The sequence below is a fragment of the Poeciliopsis prolifica genome, unplaced genomic scaffold (genome assembly GCF_027474105.1).
Source record: "Poeciliopsis prolifica strain line A6 unplaced genomic scaffold, Auburn_PproV2 SCAFFOLD069, whole genome shotgun sequence".
In the NCBI taxonomy this organism is placed as follows: Eukaryota; Metazoa; Chordata; class Actinopteri; order Cyprinodontiformes; family Poeciliidae; genus Poeciliopsis; species Poeciliopsis prolifica.
In genome coordinates, this window is record NW_026562444.1 from 2,103,095 (window position 1) to 2,125,450 (window position 22,356).

Sequence of the window (22,356 nt, forward strand, 5' to 3'; positions counted from 1 at the left end):
AAACTTCAAGAGACAAGAGGTGAGAGATGTTTCTTGTTCTACTGTCTTTCCAAACTCTACTTCTTCTCCATGAATTACCAGATCTACCAGAGAGACTGACGCTCCAGGAACTACCCTGATTCAGGGTTGCTTATCTGAACGGTTTCAGTTTTTGACCGTCCAAGTCTAATCTGTGTCATGATAATCTGTCTTTAATCTGACTGAATCAACTTCCTGTTAGTCTGAAGGCGCTCGGCTGCAGAGAGATGAAGTCCTACATGTCTGCCATCAAAGGTAGCTCATCACTGCTCTTCCTGTCCTCGCTGCAGTTCAAAGATTACATTCAACATCATTTGCATGTGTTTGATGGGTCTCAGGTTTTCTGAAACAGTTTTTCTTGTAGGGATGCAGCAGGCGTCCATCAACCTGACGCAGTCTCTGCATGAAGTCTACGAACCGGACTGGCACGGCAAAGATGACATCGTGACCATTGGGAAGGTTGGTCAGAAGGATGAATGTTTGCCTACGTAACACAATATCAGCTTTTTATCTTTACTGGCTTCTTCACTCTGGTTCAGGGTTAGGGTTAGACTTTCCTCTGGTCAATCATGACATTTAAACCCGAGTCTATTTCTGCTAAGTTTATAATCCATCTGTTTTGTGATTCACCATCGAATTAACTGATGACTGATTGAGCAACAACATAGTTTATTTTTCCAGAAAATGCAGTGACCTGTCCTTTACTAGGACCTGAAGCTAAGCTGAGCATTTCTAAAACTGACTGACTGCTTTGAAAAGCTTTTCTCATCCCAACTACGTCTTTATCCGTCTCCATTTTTCTTTTGTGCTTCAGCATTTTTAGCTTCCTGTCTCACAAGATGGGTCACAGCGCCCCCTCTGGCGTTTTTGCCCTCTTGCATATATGCCCTGTTCGTTGCTGCATTGCACTGCTGCGTTGCATTGCTGCGTTGCATTGCTGCGTTGCATTGCTGCGTTGCATTGCTGCGTTGCATTGCTGCGTTGCATTGCTGCGTTGCATTGCTGCGTTGCATTGCTGCGTTGCATTGCTGCGTTGCATTGCTGCGTTGCATTGCTGCGTTGCACTGCTGCGTTGCACTGCTGCGTTTGCACTGCTGCGTTGCACTGCTGCGTTGCACTGCTGCGTTGCATTGCTGCGTTGCATTGCTGCGTTGCATTGCTGCGTTTGCATTGCTGCGTTGCACTGCTGCGTTGCACGGCCATGTGGATCCAGTTGCCGCTGCAGATGTTTCACCTCAACCTCAAACGCAAGAGATTATTGGCAGTGAAGTTCCTCCTTGTTGACCTGGACTTTGCTCAGGTGTTGGTTTGAGGTCCAGATGGCTTGGTGCAATGCAGGGTCAAAGGTCATTCAGGGTTCCACTTTTCAGAGGTTTCCTGGCAGAAGCTGATTGGACTCATTGAAACCAACTGATTTGAGTCTCAACTGTGTGCTGCAGGACTGTGACGCACTGTGGGAAGATTTCCACAACAAACTGGTGGACTCAACTCTGCTAAACCTGGACGGATACCTGCAGCAGTTCCCCGACCTGAAGGTAAGAGCTGCTGCTCATGATTGAAGGAGAAGCAGAGAGGAAAATGACGCCTGATCCTTTCAGGTGCGTGTTGCCAAAAGAAGTCGGAAACTCATCGATTACGACAGCGCTCGGCATCAACTGGAGTCTTTGCAGGTGGCTGGGATGAAGAACGACAGGAAGGTTATGAAGGTGAGTGTGAGCTGATGGAGGAGGATGTGTTGGAGATTGTGGAGAATCATCCGTTCTCCATGCTGAGTTCTCGATGTATGAGGTCACTGAAGAGTTAGTGAGTTTAATTCATGAATTCCATTTATTAATACCAAAATACAGCTGATCCATTATAACTGTTCAGCTGACAGACAAACCGTTTTCCTTCCCTTTGTTAGCCTCTCTCTAAGCTACGCCCCAAAGAGGGCGTTTCCTAACATGTCATTTCCTTTAGTCTTAGCTTAGGAACTAGCTAACAGAGATGGAAGGAAAACACCGAATAATTTATTCTCAACCTGATGAAGGTGCTTAACTGTTTGCTGAACTTTGCAGGCAGAAGACGAGCTTAAAAAGGCTCAGAAAGTTTTTGATGAGCTGAACGTCGGCCTTCAGGATGAGCTGCCAACTCTGTGGGATCGGTAAGTCAGACCGTCGGCCGCCCGCCGGTCGGAGCGCCGCATGATGGTTGGCCGTTCTGCTCGCCTCTGAACTCAGTTTGATGACCTTCTGATGCTCCAAGTCTGTGAAGGTCTTCTGACCATCACCCTAATCTTTAAAGCTCTCCACTGTTTCTGGACTCCAGAACATTGACACCACTAACCCTAAATCATTATAATTATCTATCCATCCATTTTCTAACACTTGGTCCCCAGTGGGGTCAGGAGCTGCTGCCTCTCCAGCAACGTTGCAGGCGAGAGGCGGGGTCACCTGGACGGGTCACAATTATTATTATTATTTCAATTGTACACAGTTCTTAAATGTTCTGTGAATAAATATATATGTGCCTATTTATCCATAACTGGAACTTTCATTATCTAGCAAGTTATTTTCACAATTTACCAGCTATTATGTTGCCTCAGATTGATTTCACTCCCTCCTACAGCGAGGGAGAAATTACGGTAAAAACACGATATGGACTGTCAACACAACGTCTCCCTGTTCAAAAACGTTGGAATTTTTCAGACAGAACAAACTGTGGCAGAATTACAGTGTGGAATATCGGTGGCGCTCCATTTAGTACGAATAATTATGGCCTTAACTTTCCCATGATGCTTTGCATGAACTCGGCTAGCGACCTCAGGTCAACCATGTAAACAACTGGAGTATAAGTCAACTCTTTAGTGCGGCAGGCAGGCAGTGGATGATGCTCAGCCTGTGAACGTGGTTGTGGCGCTGCTGCTCATGTTCACCTGCCAGGTGTGAATAAAACGCAGAAGGATGAGGAGAGGAACCAACCAGCCTGTTAGGAACATTTATTTTCTAATCTCACTTTCTTACACAGCAACAAGGTGTTCTTGGAAGCTGAAAAAAGATCTCAAAGTGAAGCTTTATTCTGTAGTTGGTTCTGGTCCCAAGCAGCGTACGGTCAGGAATAATCTACTGATGGCAGAAATGATCCCCATTAACCTGCAGCTGAACAGAACCAGGAAGCTGGTACTGTGTTAATTGCTTAAATATTTTGCCTCTTTGCTGCAAGAACATTTCCTCTGATGATTTATGACTATCTGATGTTGTGAGATTTAGCGCCCTCTTCAGTCTGACTGGCTCGGTTTATGTCAACTGTTCATTTCCTTTCTCCAGCCGAGTCGGTTTCTACATCAGCACCTTCAGGTGCGTCACCAGTCTGGAGGCCAAGTTTCACCGAGAAATCTCACTGGTGAGTGGATCTGTTCCTCGGAAGCGTCCAGCAGACGTTCGGAGCTCAGGTGATTCTTCTGTTTCCAGGTGTGCAGGGAGCTGTATGAAGTCATGACCAAGCTAAGGGAGCAACACTCTGACAAGATATTCACCATCCAAGGAGCTCCAAGGTGAGTTCATCCAGCCGACTGTCTGCAGTTTTACTGCAAAGAAACTCGTTCAAACCTCAGAGGCTGGAATCCGATCAGACGTTGATGTGAAAACAGAATTGCTGCGTCTTTACATGACCGGGCTGGAAATGTGTTCAAGGCCTCGGTTTAATTCAGAGCTGCAGCACTTCAATCCCAACTGCTCCCTCAGATTACTGAGGATTAATCAATCCTCAGTAGACTGATTAATCCCCCTTGTCTTCTGTTCCTCAGTGATTCTGGACCTCTGCGCCTCGCCAGAACCCCGTCACCACCGGAAGACGAGACTCCCCAGCCCAGATTCCAGCTCCAATCACATGCTCCGCCCAGTTTCACCTGGTCCACCCAGGCCAAAATCCCCGATTCAGGTAATCTGAGTCCAGGTGAGTGCAGCCGGGTCCAATCGGACACAAAGAAAGTAGCGCTAAGATAAATCAGGCAACCTGATGGTTGGATCTGGACCCATGGTGGTTACCATGGAGATACCAGCAGCAGTGTGACTGGAGGCCTCCAGGTTCCCGACTTGCTGAGGTCAAAGGTCAAACCTCTGGTCTCGCTGACCAACGCCACCCCAACATGCAGATTGGTTTAGAAACCTGGGGCAGAGAAGCCAGACTGCAAAGGGTTTTGATCCAGTGAGTCCAGTTTGAACTGGTTTTCAATCTGAGGATGAAATGAGAAAATCTGTCAACAGTTTGACACCAAATTTATAATCCAGTGACCCGTCCAGAGACCCGTCCAGAGACCCGTCCAGTGACCCGTCCAGAGACCCGTCCAGAGACCCGTCCAGTGACCCGTCCAGAGACCCGTCCAGTGACCCGTCCAGTGACCCGTCGTTTGCTTTAAGGCCTTTTAGCTCAGATGATCCTGACTTCTCTACAGTCTTGTATTGATTATTGATGAAGCGGGTCAATCGATGCCACTGTTACTGATGCCCGCCAGTAGAGTGATTGATGAAATTTATGATTGATTATTGGTTCTGAACTTTGACTGTTTTTTCCTCGCTGCTGACTTTTGTCTGTTACTTGGTGAGTTATGAGGCCTTTTTGTTGTCTGTCTAAGTGGCGTGTTTCAGTCGTGTTCATGTCTGTAGACGTGAATGTTCTGTCGGGGAACATCTGTAGAACATCAGACCTGATGTAGATCCCAGGTTCTGGTTCTGATCGGCTCATGATGCAAACATGATGACGTCTTCTCCAACATCTCAGAGGAAACTAAAACTGCATGATGATCAGTTTTTATTTCATCACACCGTCACACCGTTAGCTGAAGACGAAATAAGCGAATGTAATTATTGCTAAAGCAGTTTATCAATAATTATTTTATAACCACGAGAGATGAAGGATGTTGGACTTTTACTGAATCCTGTCAAATAAAGCAGCCAACCTTTTCAACTTTATCAATCGTGAAGCTTCAGGATCGACCTTTTCTGGTACCTAGGGAAGGTCGATCCCAAATAGATCCCAGGTCGATCCTAGATAGATCCCAGATAGATCCCAGGTAGATCCCAAATAGATTCCAGGTAGATCCCAAATAGATCCCAGGTAGATCCCAAATAGATCCCAGGTAGATTCCAGGTAGATCCCAAATAGATCCCAGGTAGATCCCAAATAGATCCCAGGTAGATTCCAGGTAGATCCCAAATAGATCCCACACAGGAGCCTCAGGGGTTGGATTAGCAAACCCTGAGGCTCCTGGTGTTTGATCCGAACTAAAACTGAACATGCAGCTTTTAGTTTCTGTGAATGTGTGAACTAATCCACCTGTTGGTCATTGTGAGCTAACATCATGGGAACGCCGCTGCAGATCCGATTCCAGCGTCTGAAGGGAAGGACGTTATGAGTGAGGAGTTGAGTTCAGGAAGGAAGATTTTTGTTCAAAGCTGCAGGTTCTCAACATTTCCAACATCAGGACCTAGAATCAGACAGTTTAAAAATCAGCAACAGATCTTTCTTCCTGATCACAGCTCCCCCTCCTCCCGCTGCCACACTTAGCCACGCCCCTCTCTTTATCTAGGCTCCACCCACTTTACTCAAATTTTTCTAAATTTGTCACACAGGGATTAGTTCCACTTTCATCTCATTAAATACTCATTTTAAAAAAGACATCTTATTCAATAATCAGAGGAATTTCTTCTGACAGCTGAGAATATTTTTCGTCTGATATTCTGATGGTTTATGAAGCTCCAGGTCTTTGAGGTTGGAAAGCATCTCAGCCGTCATCCTGAGAGTCCAGACCTAGAAGAGTCCAGACCTAGAAGAGTCCAGACCTAGAAGAGTCCAGACCTAGAAGAGTCCAGACCTAGAAGAGTCCAGACCTAGAAGAGTCCATCTATGTCTGGACTCATGACTAAAACACAAACATGTTGGTCAAATTAAACAATTACTTTAAAGCCATTTCTGATATGCATTTGAATAGTTTGAGGTCTACATTTCTAGTTGTAAACTAATTTAAGCAAACAGATTTAATCGTTACATTCTTTTGGACTCTGCCCATATCCTGCATCATCTCAGCCTAAATTTGATTGGATGAAAAGTTATGACACGCCCTTTACTTCAGGAGGAGTTGCAAACATTTAACTTTTTTTTTGGTTTTATATGAAAAGAAACAAAATGAGTCAAACACATGAGGCCACTCCAGCCTTTTGTAGATCTGTAGAAAGTGTTGCGACTAATCATAAATTTAAAAACCGAAGTCAAACACCTTATTGAATTATTTTAGGTTAGGTTTGTAAAGTTTGAGAAGACGTTCTCCAAAGGCAGAAAATAATGTCAATCTCAGCAACAACAGCAGCTGGAGAAAAAGAAGAGCAGCTGGAGAAAGTAGCAGAGTGAAGAGGCCATGCAGCCTGTAGCAGGATGACTACAGAAACGGCTCTGGATAACCGCAGCTTCATTAGTAGACGGGCGTCTGGCTCAGTAACCTGGGATCTGTCTGTTCTCCGTTAGGAACATCCTGACCAATGAGATCAATCCTGAAGTAACAAATGCATGGATTGGTTTGTCACGGGATGTTTTGAAATAGAAACTTAATTCATATGTGATTTAAATTTAAATACTGAAACCAAGGTTCTTCACTTCCTTATTGGACAATAATTTATTGCCATCCAGATGAAGTGATTGACTAAGTTAAAGACCCGGACCTGTTATTGTACTCGTCTTCCATGTGTTTGTTGAGATGAATGAGGATTTTCAACCTTCAATTTGACCTTTTACCAACCAAACATAATCATCTCTTATAAATGGATGTATTTTAATATTTGGAGTCAGTGAAGTAGACATTCTCAATTTAGTTGTTTTCAGCATCTTGATTTTTTTAAAGGTTCCTCCTTTTCTGACACTGAACAGAAAAAGTTCTCACATGCTTCACTAACCTTTACTGGACTTTTCAGACTTTAGCATTTGAAACTATGAAAGTAACCTTAGCTTGATTAATGGAGAGGTTCACACATATTGGTAGAACTGGTTGTTAGTGGAACAGCGTTAAGTCTCTGTCTCATCAGCTCACCTGCTAACGAGGCTTCATTTCCTTTGGCAGCTCAAAAAGGGTCCGCCGGTTCCTCCACCTCCTAAAGTCACACCCACTAAAGAAGTGGCAGAAGAACAAATCATCGACTTGTTTGGAGGAGAATTTCTACCTGCTCCTTCACCTTCGCAGGTAGGACAGCAAATAAAACCCAGTTTCCATGAGTTTTTCTGTCCATTGATCGTCTTCCTCTGCTGCTGTCCACAGCCAAACGAACGACCAGGAGAGTCTCTTCTTGACCTGGACTTTGATGCTTTCCAGCCGGATGAAAGTGTTTCACCGATTCCTCAGGTGCGCTCAACTTGGGAAAGTGATTTTAACACCTGTGAGAGAGCAACAAGTTTTAGAATAGGTAGGGCTGGACGATGGGGCTGAAAACGTAAAACGATATTCATGTCTCATAGCAGTTGACATCAATAATTATTGGTAATTCTTAGTTTTAAATATCTGAAGTGTTGCCAAATTGGTGCAGTGTCTTTTCTTGTTTTCTCCAGTTTTTCTTCCATGTTTTTATTTTCAAACTGGTAAAACCGTAAAGTGCTGCGGCACAAGTTACCCAGCAGGTTGTTGCTCGGCAGCCAAAGAGCAAATGAGTTACACACTTGAAGCCGACGTTCGTACAAAGATCAATGATTATGACTCTGTTGCACTGTAACCTTCTCAGTGTTCACAGCAAACTGTTTTCATGCGACGCGACCTGATAAAGTGGAGTCAGTGCACAAAGTGGCGAGCGGGACGTCCACTTTCTGACCCCGGCTGACAGCTCGTCAAACATGCTAGTGTCCACTAGGATTGTGGGAAATAAAGGAATGTGACATCAGAACGTTTTAGGCAGTCGGTATGGAGCAGCATAAAGCCCCAACCAGCCGTGGAAAGGGCCAAGGATTCTGCGTGGCTCACAGAGTGGACACAACGCCTGAGTAGATGGAGGCTTTTAGTGTTTGCTAGCACCCTAGCTAAGGATGAGTAGCTAAAGCATTTCCTCCTTTCCTCTGCCTACATCCCCCAGAATGCTGTGCGTCTCTGGATCTGAGTCCAGCGAAATTATTGAACATTCTTTCAGGTGTATTGTCTGTCGATATGGTTCAAGTGTCTTTTGCGATGTATATTGTTGTTGGTTTATTGTCCAGCCCTAAGAAGATTGAATCAGGTTTTGCTGTGCAGCAGCTGAACTCCACATGCCATAGAGATTTCATTTACAAGGAGCCAACGTGCCAGGAACCACCAGACGGCTACCAGACGGCTACCAGACGCTCTCATTGTGGGGTAGAACTAGACTGGTGGGTTGGTTGTGGAGTCACTCAGCGTGTGGAGGTCCAGGTGTTTCAGTGGGTCACTGTGGTTCCTGAGGCCTCCTAGAAAATGGGTAGGATCGTCATAACAACAACAAATTCCTGCTTTAGCTGCCGAAACCTGAGGGCTGTTGAAGGTCAAAGGTTAGGGCCAGTCCTCGGGGTCCTTCGGGTCCTGGGGGTCTTCGGGTCCTGGGGGTCTTCGGGTCCTGGGGTCTTCGGGTCCTGGGGTCTTCGGGTCCTGGGGGTCTGCTGTGCAACAGGCTTGTTGTGCCATTTTGTCCTCTGGAAGCAGTTTGAGATGCCAACTGGTTGTAACTTAATATCCAATTATCTGCAGGTGATCCTGAGAGTCTCCAAGTTGCTTCTAAATATTCTTATGATTTTCAGTGAGTGTACTTTACTCTGGTTGAATATGAGCTGCATTAACATGCTCTGTCTTGGTTTTAGACGGCTGTACCGTGGGACATGTGGACGGTGAGTTGAATCTCCAAAACTCTACATGGAAACGTTTTCTTTTCAGTTTTTTCTGAAAGGTCTGCAGGTTGCTCTCAGACATGCTGTTTGGATCCACTCTTTCCTGATCATACTCAGGGATAATTGAGCTGTTTTAATGTAGTATGTTTTTTGCACATTGTGAGGCTAGAGCACAGAAAATACATTTTAATTTGATTAAAATGTAACTATTTATTGGCACTAAAAACCAGATAGCACTAACAGCAGGTTATGGAGAATTGCACAGAAAAAGCAGATGGGTTCAGCAGAGTGATTGTCTGCAGGCTCTGGTCTAAAGCTTGACAGTCTAATCACACACAGACTGGAAAGATCTGGGGAAAAACAGCAACAAGTCGTACAGCAACTTTCAATAAAAACACTGCAGATGTCTAAGTTATGAACAGGCAAATCACAGGAGCAAACCAGACCAAGACTAAAAGAGTCAGTAAGGTTTAAAAAGTTTTTCACCACTGGCTTATGAGGGCAACAGATGGATAGAAAAATCCCCCATAAAAGTGTGGTCATAATTAGCATAATTTCACCCTAAAAGACATTTAAAAAATCATTTAAAACATCTTCATTATACTTTGGCTGCTGACAAGCCATTGAACACTTTAGAATCCTGCTGCATGCTCCAGTTTATTCATATTGTACCAGTTCACAAAATACTTTACCAAAAATATCAATCCAATCATCCAGACTTCAAGTTAGTGGTATTGATTCTGATTGATCCAACTTATCAAGTTCAGATCATTATCCAAAATGGTTGAAATGTTTCCAAGGTAACACAACAGTGTAACGAGTCGTTGACCCACAGCATCACTCCTGACCAACAGATGGAGAGAAAAAACTCACCTTTCAAAGGATCCATGATGAGTTGTAACAACAGTCTTTATTTGAGAAATATTTATCATGGATATAAAAACCAACACAGTAATAACACTGCGGGTTATTTAGTTTTTATTAATTTCAATAAAATGTTTTCACAGGAATGTCGCCATGTTGTTCACGCTGCAATGCATTCTGGGTAAATGACTGGCTCCTCCAGTGGTGAATAACATTATTCAGGCTTTTTCATTTTTAATTTTGATTTAGCCTCAGTGAAAACATGTTTATTATTATTAACTGTTTGGTGCAAAAAACTGATCGAAACTCGATTTATTCACTGCATGCTTATCTCTGTTAAGGCTGAGATGAAACTGCACAGGAGAACGGCCCTTTAAACCATTCAGATGCGACAGAGACGCAATCAGAACTGTGTCATTACCAGGAGAAGAACTCAGAAATAGTCCAAATAGTTTGGATGTATTTTTATTTCTTTCTTTTTTACATAAAGTTTCTGTTTATATCATAGATTTGTGGTGCCTTTCTATATAAAACTTCAGATATTTCACAACGAGATATTAACATTCACGGAAAAACCTTCATAACCTTACATTAAGGCAGAAAGTCGACGGCCCCCAGTCCTGGACCATTCCTGGAGCAGTCCTGGAGCAGTCCTGGAGCAGTCCTGGACCAGTCCTGGAGGGCCCCCAGTCCTGGACGGCCCCCAGTCCTGGACGGCCCCCAGTCTTTTTAGCAGAGCCTCTGCTGCACCTGAATAGAATAATGAGGTCACTAAGGCTCTGGAGATCTGGTCCACAGCAGGAGGTCATGAAGCCGTTTTGTTCCTGTGTTTTGACTCATCTAAAACCTGCAGGGTTGCAGTTTGACACCCCTGGCTTACAGTGTTCAGTTATGCCGCGAACTGATCAGTACATTATTGCGAGAGAACGCAAAAGACAAAAAATTCCCATGGCCCTTAGAGGCCTCCGTAGAAATCCTCTTCATGTTCTCAGTAGTTTGTAAAATAAAGAATCAGGCCAGCTGGAGAATATTGTGGTTGTTTAAATGAAGAACACGGCAGATATCCAAGTCTGTTGGTAAAATGAAGCTATTTCCATCTAACTGATGTTGGTGCCTGTCTGGTTGTAATTCCATCTCTTCTAAAATGATGGCAGCTTTTCTCCATCATAATGATTGAACGGGTAAAGGATTTAGTTTTCTTATATGAGCCATTTTTTGCTCTCTTTTAGGGAAATGCCCAATCTACTCAGCCTGTAAGTATCAATCTCAGCTAACTCTTCACTTCTTTATCTGTTGTCTTATGCATCTGTGATTTCAAAATACAGTCATATGAAAAATTTGGGCACCTCTGATAATCTTAATTATTTTCATATTCAAATATTTGGGTTTTTTGATCAGCTATATCAGTTTGATATATCAAATAACAGATGGACACAGTTTGTTATGCTTTGTTTCTTTTGTGCCAGATACCATAAAATGTTCCCAGCCCCCCGTTTGTCTTATAACATCTATCTATCTTTGGATGTTATAAGACAAACATCCTTCCCACTTAAATTGTCCTGTAATCAAGGTTATATTTCAGTAGTGAAATGAGGGTAATTCAGTTAGCAGAATATATGCAATATGTATGAAAACAAAATTTGAAAGATGTTAGGGAATCCCAACAGAAAAATCACATAAACATTTAGTAGATGCTCCTTTAGCAGAAATAACTGCCTCTAGATGCTTAGACAGCTTCTAATGAGTGTTTGGATCCTGGATGAAGGAACTTTGAACCATTCTTTCTTTCTCATAAAACACATCCAGTTCAGTTGGGCTTGATAGTTGCCCAGCATGGACAACCCACTTCAAATCATCCCACAGATGTGAAGTTATTCAGGTCTGGGATGGCCTCTGCAGAACAGAGTATTTCTTCCTTTGCCTGAATAGATTTGGTTCAAATATCCACTTGCAGCATAACTTTAAATTGTGACTAATCAATGAACATTATACTCATTAATCTGCTGATATTCAGTGAAATCCATGTGACCCCTAACTTTAATGAGATTCCTAACACCGTCTTTGGCCACATCACCCCAAAGCATGATGGAACCTCCACCAAATTCTGTGGTGGGCAGCAAGTGTTTTTTCTTGGATGCTGTTTTTGCAGCCATGCATAATGCTACTTTTGTTGTGACCAAACAACTCAATGCTTGTTTCATCACCTTGGACTTGTGCTATAGATCTATCAAAGGTGTGTATCAGTCTAGCATCACACCAAACTGCACCAACGGTAGTAAATGGAGGTGCTATCAAATAAATTGATTGGATGCAGTTGTATATGAAGTTCAAGGCTTTATGATGTTACCAAATCCATTTTATGTTCTAATAAATCAGTACTAAGTAGTATTCTAATCAATAAAATTACAAAGGTTCCCAAAAAATATTGCAGGAGTCTGGCTCTCGAGGAATGCAGTTTGAGACCGTCGGTTTACATGTTTTGATGCTCACATTTGATCAGCAACTATTTTCTGAAAGATAATGGTTTGTAATGGTTGAAATTATCTTGATGGAGTGAAGGTTTCTAAAGTAAATGTTTAATTACATCTACTTTAAAACTCTGGGATACATCAGGGTAGGAAGAGGTGTTTCAGTGCATCCACACATTTACAACAAACAAGCCAGTTTAGTCATGTTTGTCTTAACTCCTCATGTAGTAATCTTAACAAAGGTTACCAGTGACGTCAGGTATCAATGATTCCATAAGTCTTTTCACTGTCTCCATAGAGCAAGGGTCAATCATTAACCCAAATTCTTTGTGTTTCTCCAATAGGCTGCCAATGCTGGATTCGTTGCTGACTGGTCTGCCGACTTTGGTTCGATGTCAGCGAATGGAGATGTTTCTTCAGCTACAGTCCCGGTTGCTTCAGAAACTCTGGTTGGATTGCCAGAGGGGGAGCAAGTTGGTGTTCAGGGTGGAGCTGAGAGCTGGCCCCAGGCAGAAAGCTCACTACCAGGTGGAGACACAACTGCTGTCCAGGACAGTGAGCCCAGAGACAAGGGAGATGAGGTTAGCAGCTGGGAAACCCTGACTTACTCCGACCTTCATCCATCTACTGCTAGTAATGATAAATATGAGACTGACCAGGTAGAAATAGGCAGTGAGGACCTGGGGCTGGAAAATCGTAGAAAATCTACCCCAGGACTTATCTTCACCAATGAGTTTGGTGAAGAGATTGAGGATGGCACAGGTGACAGAAGAGATAAGAGGTCCAGGTCTCTGGATGGGTCTGGGTCTGAGTATGAGACAGCTGAAGAATGGGCTGATGGTGGCCAGGGTGGAGGCTGGGTGAGTGCAGATGATGACCTTTCTAACGAATATCAATTTCCTGTGAACATAATGGAGAACCAGGAAGGTGGAAAAGATCAAAATGAATTGGGAAAACAAAGTGACCCAGCATCACTTTGTAGAAATATCTCTGAAATAACAGGATGGGAAGATAGAGAACTGTCTGCCAAAACAGTTGATTCTGACCCGACTGAGCTGGATTCATTTCCGTTCACAGAATCACAGGGTGGAGGTGAATCGGATCCATTGGCAGAATCACAGGGTGGAGTTGGGTTTGAATTGGACCCATTCGCAGAATCGCCGGGTGGAGTTGGGTTTGAATCGGATCCGTTTGCAGAATCACAGGGTGGAGTTGGGTTTGAATCGGATCCATTCGCAGAATCACAGGGTGGAGTTGGGTTTGAATTGGACCCGTTCGCAGAATCGCCGGGTGGAGTTGGGTTTGAATCGGATCCATTCGCAGAATCACAGGGTGGAGTTGGGTTTGAATTGGACCCGTTCGCAGAATCGCCGGTGGAGTTGGGTTTGAATCGGATCCGTTCGCAGAATCACAGGGTGGAGTTGGGTTTGAATTGGACCCGTTTGCAGAATCGCCGGGTGGAGTTGGGTTTGAATTGGACCCGTTTGCAGAATCGCCGGGTGGAGTTGGGTTTGAATCGGATCCGTTCGCAGAATCACAGGGTGGAGTTGGGTTTGAATCGGATCCGTTCGCAGAATCACAGGGTGGAGTTGGGTTTGAATCGGATCCGTTCGCAGAATCGCCGGGTGGAGTTGGGTTTGAATCGGATCCGTTCGCAGAATCGCCGGGTGGAGTTGGGTTTGAATCTGAAACATTTGCTAAAGTCCAACTTAGCGACAACAAGGATGTTGCTGCGTCCGACCGATTTGCTGGATCTTTTGTGAACTCCAGTGTTGTTGTTTGTGAAATTGCTGGATCTGGGCAGAATCCAGAACATTTGGCCAAAAGCTTTCCAACACCTGCCTCAGGAACTGAAGATCCATTGTCCAACACCTTGGTTTATAGTGACAGACATGGCTTCAACTCTACTGTCACTTACCCAAACTACATGTGTGGAACTGCAGCAGAGGGAAAGAAAGAAGTTACCAAACCCAGAAATCATAAAGAACAAGAAAATTCAGATATGTCCGAAGACGAGGCTGCAAACCGGAGATTGGGAAAGTTGTACCAAGAGCTAGATACAGGAAAGGAAGAGGTACTTTGTCTTCCTTCTTCCTCCTCCAGTATGGTAGATTAGTGTACAGTAGTAAATAGGTCAATACAAGTTCATTCCTTTCTTTTACCCTTTCACAGACTCAGGAACTGAATCAAATATTTGTAGACGCAGGATCCCAGCCTGAACTCCTTCTCATCCTATTTCCTGTCTCTAAAAGTCTTCTGTTGGTACCGTCAGACCCATTTGACGTTCAAACCATCTTTTCACCTCAGCCAGCTTCATACCCCAAATACTATGTTTGGGTATTGCTCAAATGTAATTTAGTGGAATTGAATAGACCTTTCTAGGTAAATGAGCTGGTGAAGTGATAAACAAAGGACAAGTTTCAGATATTTATCATCTTTGCTTGTTGAACTCTGTGTTCAATATATATTATATGGAGACTTTCACTTACTTCAGTGTGAATTATTCTGTACAGTTTTACAATATTTTTCCAAATGTTTTTTTTTTTTAATCTTATTCCACATTAATAGTAAATGATTTTTATGACCTCAATGTTTTATCTTCAGGAGAGCAGACTTCAGATATTGAGCTTTGTACTTGACAGAAGTAACTTTTAAAGAGGACTGAGACCCAACCAGCATGTAGATCAAAATATCATCTTCTTCCTCCTTTCCTAGTGTTTGTCTATCCTAATTTCACTCTTTAGTCTTTATCCCTGAATTATGTTATTACGAATGATTGCTTCTTATTAATTTATTTTCTGTTTTTGTTGCATGCAACCTTCAGGATGCTTCTGCGCCATCATTTTTTACAGATTTCGATAAGATGGTGAGTTTCTCAACATTTGTGTGTTTATTTGTGACATGTTTACTTTTTTTCTGAAACAAAAAACTTTTCTTCCTTAAATATTAAAACAGTGTTTATTAAGAGGCTTCAATTGGAAGAGATTAGCTGGTTTCGTCATTTAGCCTTTGTTGTTAGAAATTAGAAGAGACTGTTTTAGTGGATGTGGAAGGTTTACTTAAGAAGATAGAAGTATTTAAATCATGACAGCTTAGAAAAAGTTACGTCTTCGGATCGTTGGGCTGATTTCTGTAGAACTTCAGGTACCAGAGTGACTGATTGAACTCACTTTGAGCTCCAAAAATGTTTCTCTGCTGAAGAATGAGAGTGAATTAACAGAAGAAGATCCCGCAGCATCACTGAAACAAACAACCAATGAATTCAAAGAGGCCACAGCACCCCCTGCTGGAGAAAAGTGTGCGAGTCCACCTCTTCTTGCTGATGAAGAACAGCAGCCTCTGGAGTCAAAAGTGGAGGAAGCTCCAGCTCCCCCTGCTGGTGAAGCCCAAGAACATGAGGCTCCTGCTGATGATGAAGAAGAGAACGACAAACCTTCAGAGAATCAGCAGGAGGAAGAGCCAGCTGTGAGTAGAAATGCTCCAAAACCAATTAATACCATCGTCATCATCAGTCTGGTCATCATCATCAATCTCATCATCAATCTCATCATCAGTCTGATCATCATTATCAATCTTATCATCATCATCAGTCTAACCATCATTATCATCAGTCTCATCATCAATCTCATCATCATCAGTCTGATCATCATTATCAATCTTATCATCATCATCAGTCTAACCATCATTATCATCAGTCTCATCATCAATCTCATCATCATCAGTCTGATCATCATTATCAATCTTATCATCATCATCATCAATCTGACCATCATTATCATCAGTCTCATCATCAATCTCATCATCAGTCTGATCATCATTATCAATCTTATCATCATCATCAGTCTAACCATCAGTCTCATCATCAATCTCATCATCATCAGTCTGATCATCATTATCAATCTTATCATCATCATCAGTCTGATCATCATTATCAATCTTATCATCATCATCAGTCTAACCATTATTATCATCAGTCTCATCATCAATCTCATCATCATCAGTCTAACCATCATTATCATCAGTCTCATCATCAATCTCATCATCATCATCAATCTCATCATCATCAGTCTGATCATCATTATCAATCTTATCATCATCATCACCATAACTTTAAAGTCTCCCTAAATGCCGGGTTAATGTGAAATTCCTTCTTGATCAGCAACATCATCAGGCGATTTATCGATAATATTTGATGTATTGCCACTTTTTCATATTATGATTGTTGAAAGGGCTCTATCATAATCACAGAGTATAAATTCTCATCACAATAAATGTTTGCCGTTAAATTCACTGCAAGTATAGTTTATCTGACACCCTACAAATGCATCAGTAGTCCCTGGCCTCTCCCAACCCGAAGATGTTCTACCAATCACGCTGCGCGTAGAAAACAACCAACATGGTGTCAGTGAGAGTTTGAGGCAAAGAGGAAGGGTTAGGGTTAGTTTTAGGCTCCATCAAAACACACTTTTTTTCACAGAACATCAATTTAACTTTGTCAAAGTCGAGCATAACTTGTGAACCTTTTTTATTGTTCTGTTTCATTTCTTGTTTCTCTTCAGACCAAACCTGGAAGTCCAGAGAAGCCAGAGCCTGCTGAGGTTTGTTAAATCAATTACTTTTTATATTTCTTGTTAAATTTTCTGTTCAACATTTCCTATTCAGTTTAATTCTGTTTGTTTTCACAACAAATGTCTTCTCAAGGCCCTTTACAAAGCAAAGATCATTTCAATTCAACCATATTTATGTTAACATTTGACCCCAGTTATCATCCCCTGCAGGATGCTCAGAATCATTCAAAATAGAGAAAACAATCTGGAACTAAAGCCAGCAAATTACATTGAGTGACTTGTAGCATGGCTCCTATTGACCAGCAGGGGCAACAATCGCTTGCATTGTGACGTTGACATTCCATCAATCCCTCATACCAGGCATGTCATAAACATGGATACGTAGACGCCTCATCGAGCGTGTCGGCCCGTTGGCGCACGCTGTAAACTCTAGTTCACATTCACACTGCAGTGAAACAAACGGCCCAAACTAACAGAAAAACCTGTTCCCCCCGTCGCCTGTGGGGGCGCTGCACCAAGAACTACTGAAGGAATCGACACAAAACCTCTGAAGAAGACCAGCGCAACTTTCTGCTTCACAAAAAGGAAACAAAAATGGAGCGGCGTCAGATTTTAGTGGCTGAAGGTTTCCTCCATTCAGACTTGTCTGGACATGGCCTGTTAGCCGCTAACGCTAGCGTCGCTCCTGCAGGTGTCGTTACCACCGCAGTGAGTCTGTCCACTAAACCAGGCTGGTCCAGGAATCACCAAATGATGGCAGCAACTTTATTTCTAGAAATAAATAACAGCTGAGGAAACTGCTGCAGTTTATTAATATCTAGAAACATAAATCTATAAACTGTTTATAAATCTATAAACTGTTTATAAATCTATAAACTGTTTGGTTTCTGTCAAGATACAAGAACTAAATTGCTCATTTACCTCAGTGAATAATTTAATATTACATAATTGCTGCTGATAAAATTAGTTTGTTGAAATGTGACAAACTATGACTCATATACTTTATGAGACATGAAATATTTCAGGCTTTTTGATGATTATGTTCTAACAAATGAGTCCAGTTAGGTTTTCAGCTGCATTTCGACTCAGTAAAGGAAAACTAATTTGTCAAACAGTAAAACAACTTTATTTCTATTCTGCTTGTTCTCTCTGTCGACATTCAGACCTGTTGTCATCTTGCAGAGAGGAATACATTACCCACAATGCCCTGCACTGGAGTTAGCATCCTGTCTTTGGAGTGACTCTCCAGTTCAGTTGCCTTCTCACATTAAAGCATCTTTAACAAAGCTCATTATGAATTATTAAAGTGGACTAAACAGCAGTGATGAGAAGACATTAGCAACCCATTCTTTAATTACAAACATATTAAATGGACAGATATGCCCGATATTTCAAAATTTGATAAAAATCAAGGTTGTCAGTTGTAGTAAATCAGTAACGATGCTTATCTTGTGCCAATAGTTTAGTGAGAATTCTCAGTTATTTTCTCAGTTATTGAGAATCTGTGTCCTGCTCGTTTGTTAATGAAACAAATAGAATCTGATTCCAATATTGAACAGGTTCTTGTGGCTGAGACCAAATCATCTGGAGGTGAAAGCGCTCCATCGGTAAGTCCAACTGGACACGAGTCCGGACCAAGTCACTGGAAGAAACATAATTATTGGCTTAATAAATCACTATTTGGAAACATCACCTGTTATGCAAACATTTTCTCATTTAATCTTAAGAATATTTCTGTAGCTATCAATATAACCTGGATAAATGAATTTAAAAAAGACTTGAAGTTTCATGGTCCAAAGCCTTTTTTCTTATTTTGTCCTTGGATAAATAAATTGAAATGGTGGAAACTGAACTTGTGTGCAGGAGAAGATGCCCATCCCCTCTGTAGTGATTGAACCTGCCTCCAGTAACGAAGGTGACGATGACAGAGATGCTGACATCATCTCACCTACAGCTGTCGGCGACGACGGGGCAACGCCACAAAGCCGCGGCCTCAAACACATGAGTCCATCAGGATTTCCTGATGACTTTCTGTACAAGGCAGGTCTTGTAAAACAAACCTACTGATTTGACCTGTTTGGGATTTAAGTGGTTTCTTGAATATTGCTTTCATGCTTCAGGTGGAGACCATGCATGATTTTGAGGCTGCAAATTCAGATGAGCTTGAACTGAAGAGAGGAGATGTGGTTCTGGTGGTGCCTACTGCTTCAGTGGAAGATCAAGTAAGAGCAACAGGAGCTGCAAGAAAACAAGCAGTAAGAAATATTCAAACATTCATCTGATTATGAGATTTGTGTTACAGGAAGCAGGCTGGCTCACAGGCATGAAAGAAAGCGACTGGTCAAACCTTGGCGTTGGAGCACAAAGAGGACTTTTCCCTGAAAACTTTACTCAGCGTTTGAATGAACAACTTTAGATAAAGAGGAATCTATCAAATATGTATTGGATCTGCCAAGACAGTATGTAGCTGAGCCTGTTCAGTTTAGGAAACTAATCTGCAGCACTGTTGCATTGACAGCCACTAAACACACATCAGTTCCTTGTCAGCATGAAGTCACTCTGTTGTACCTTCTCTCTGAATGACATGTTTCCTTCTATTAAAACTAGAAAGATTTAATAGAGAATTTTTGCAGAAATGCAACATAAAGGATAAATTATATCGACATTTTTAACTGTGTAAAACTGAGGTGAGGTGTAGCTTCCCTGCAGCATGTGTGTTGAAATTAACTTGAAAAATCTGATCAACTTTGTGCAGTGATCTATGTCTGTGCTTTTATGTTATATGAAAATAATGAATCCTGTATCTTGATTCCAATGCTCATTGTTGCTGTGGCTCTTTATCACTCTTTCATTGTTTAATACGTGTTCATGGATCATAATGTGTTTCAGAAATCCTGATATCAATAATCTGAGTATTTATGAAAGTCACTTCTAGCATAATTAAAAGGCAGAATTTTCCTTAATGATAATCCAAATCAACCTGTTTATGTTGAAATGGACAGAAGGAAATATATAATATATAAAACTGAATATGCAATATTTGGCAATGTGACTTCAAGACTCAGGTAGATAAATAAAATCTCTTCTGTTAGCAAGTTACTGTTTACCTGTAGACGTTTAGGAAATGTAGAAAATTAACCTGTGTAAAAAAACAAATAAAGCATAATTCATAAATGAAGACTGTGTTGCATATCTGTCCCAGATTACAGAATCAGATGGACATCCCATTGCAACAACTGATAATCAGCTGAACATGTTAAAGAAAATACATTTCAGTTTAAGCTTCATGATTTGCAAGTTTTAGATCTACAAACATGATAACTCCATAATGTCACCTTCAGGAGAAAGATACATGAAAACATGCTGGATTTTTCTAGGCCTTTCTTTTCCTAAGTTATGATCTAAAATGTTCATCAGAGGGTTTTATATTTAAGACCCTAACCTAACATTTTATTAATAAATTTTCATAAAACTTTGTTCAGATGGTTAATTAAGGAAGATGTGAGTCAGTTGGTTCGTCTTCAGACATTAGTTACCATCCTAAATGGTATGCAACTGCAGGAATGCAACTTTTACATGCATTCCTGCTTTAAAGTCAAAAGGCTGACTTCCCTCTCAGCTCTTCAGAGGTCTGCTAATAAACCATGAACTTGAACCAGACATGTTGGAGCAGGGATGCATATAAAACATGGTAGCTCTTTGGGATTAGATATTAGCACTCCTGACAGCAATTATCTTTTGTTAAATAGATGGACCACTGAACCAAACCCGTCAACAGACCATGAGCTCAGGCAATGTTGATCTGGTTAAGTTCAAAGTTTAGACCAGGGAACGTCAACCCCAAGCCTTCAGGGTAATTTTATTTATATCGCACTTTTGTCAGGCACTTGTTCTACATGTGCCAGAATCAGCAGGTTTTAGATGAATGTCTGTTTCAACACACATGAGTGACGATGATATTCATAGAAGGGTTCTGAAAACTTAACTCACCACTCAGGATTCAACTATTTCATTCAAGTGTGTTGGAAAGAGGAAACATCAACTGACCCATTAGGCCTGAATTTGATTAGCCCTGGTGTAGAATCTTTTTCAAATTAAAAGCCACTTCATAAAAATAGATTTGGAAAATTCACAAGAGTATGAACTTAAACATTTACTTGATAAGACACAGTAACTCGTTTCTATTTAGGATAAACTTTGATGTGGTTCCATTAGGAAATTAGCAGAGATATTTTCAAAAGTCACCCAGCAATGACCTTTAAACAGCTTCATGTAGAGATTCATATGTAGGTGTTACAGTTGGATTCACAGGGCTGCAGGTGAGTGCTTGTTTTCCTACCTTCTTCCTATAAGTGGGAGGTGCAGCAGTATTTACATGAGTACTTTCTCTGAGGCAGACCCCAGATAGTTCACCTCCTGCATGTGGTGGAGGTGAATGGCCAAAGAAAGCCTGAAACAGCATTACTCCATGCTTCACTCACTGCTCAGGAGTGATTTCTACTGTTGCACTCAAACAGTGCTGGGTTTGGGCACACAGGAATAAAAGCCCGCTTGATCGATGGGGCACTTGGAGTAGCTGGAAAACAAAAATTGGTCGGATCATCAAACATACTCTCCAAGTTTGGTGGGAGTAGCTCATTTCTGTACCATAGCAGCTGTTATTTCCCATTATTTTAAAAATTGCTCATTCAAAATAACTAAAAAAGTATAAGTGCTCAATTTACCAAACTTGTTATGCATACGCCCTCCAGCCCTCAGTGAGCCTGGTAGTCCTAGCTCACTGTCTTCATATAGCCCCCATAGACTTCCATTCATTTTTCAGCCTCATCAAAAACTGGCTAGGAATTTCCTCGCTGGTACTTATCCATAACATCAGTTATTTATTAAATAAATCACAGCCAAACTTGAACATCTCATCTCTGAACTTCTGCTTGGTTTCAGAAATGAGTGTTAAACACAGTTCTGAATATCATCCGTGGACTTTGATGTCTGAAAATGATCTTGGAAACATGTAGAAAATCAGCACCATGAGTCAGAATGGGGTGTGGATTGTTGAACTGCTACCTGCTGCAGACTCCCCTACTGACAGCTTTCGGTAAGTGGCGTCCTTTTGTGAATGTGATCATGCATTTTCTTGGACCACAAAAAACGAGCATTCTAGAGGTCTTGCGGTGTATGATGGCACTAGAATTGCTCTTTGTTCTCATTTCAGGGTTGGTGGCTTGAATCCCAGCAGTTCTCTGGAGATCAGGAAGGCAGCAGCTTGATGGTGTCCAGGTTCTTTTTTCCTGGGAGGATCATTGGGTGGCAACAGCTTGCTATTTCTGCTTTTTCTCATCTTTCTTGGTCTCTGCAACAACCTGTTGGAGATCTACTGGTGTGCAGTTCACTCTGCACTGGAAACTAAGGTGAGTCAGTAAACTTGCAGGCTGCCAGGATTCAACTCAGACCAGTAGAGAATCAACGGAGAACTCTTCTGCTTCCTGGGCATGCTGGTTCCACCTTGCGGTGTTAACGGACAGTGTGTTTTTAAAACCAGGGGCGTGGTACGTATCAGCCTTCCCAGGTTCCGCCTATAGGAACAGCACGTGGGA

The 22,356-nt window shown here is 41.9% G+C and overlaps 1 pseudogene; it reads left to right on the forward strand.

Moving 5' to 3' along the window:
- Positions 1–19,282, forward strand: LOC129351788 (amphiphysin-like; annotated as a pseudogene).
- The last annotated feature ends 3,074 nt before the right edge of the window (positions 19,283–22,356 follow it).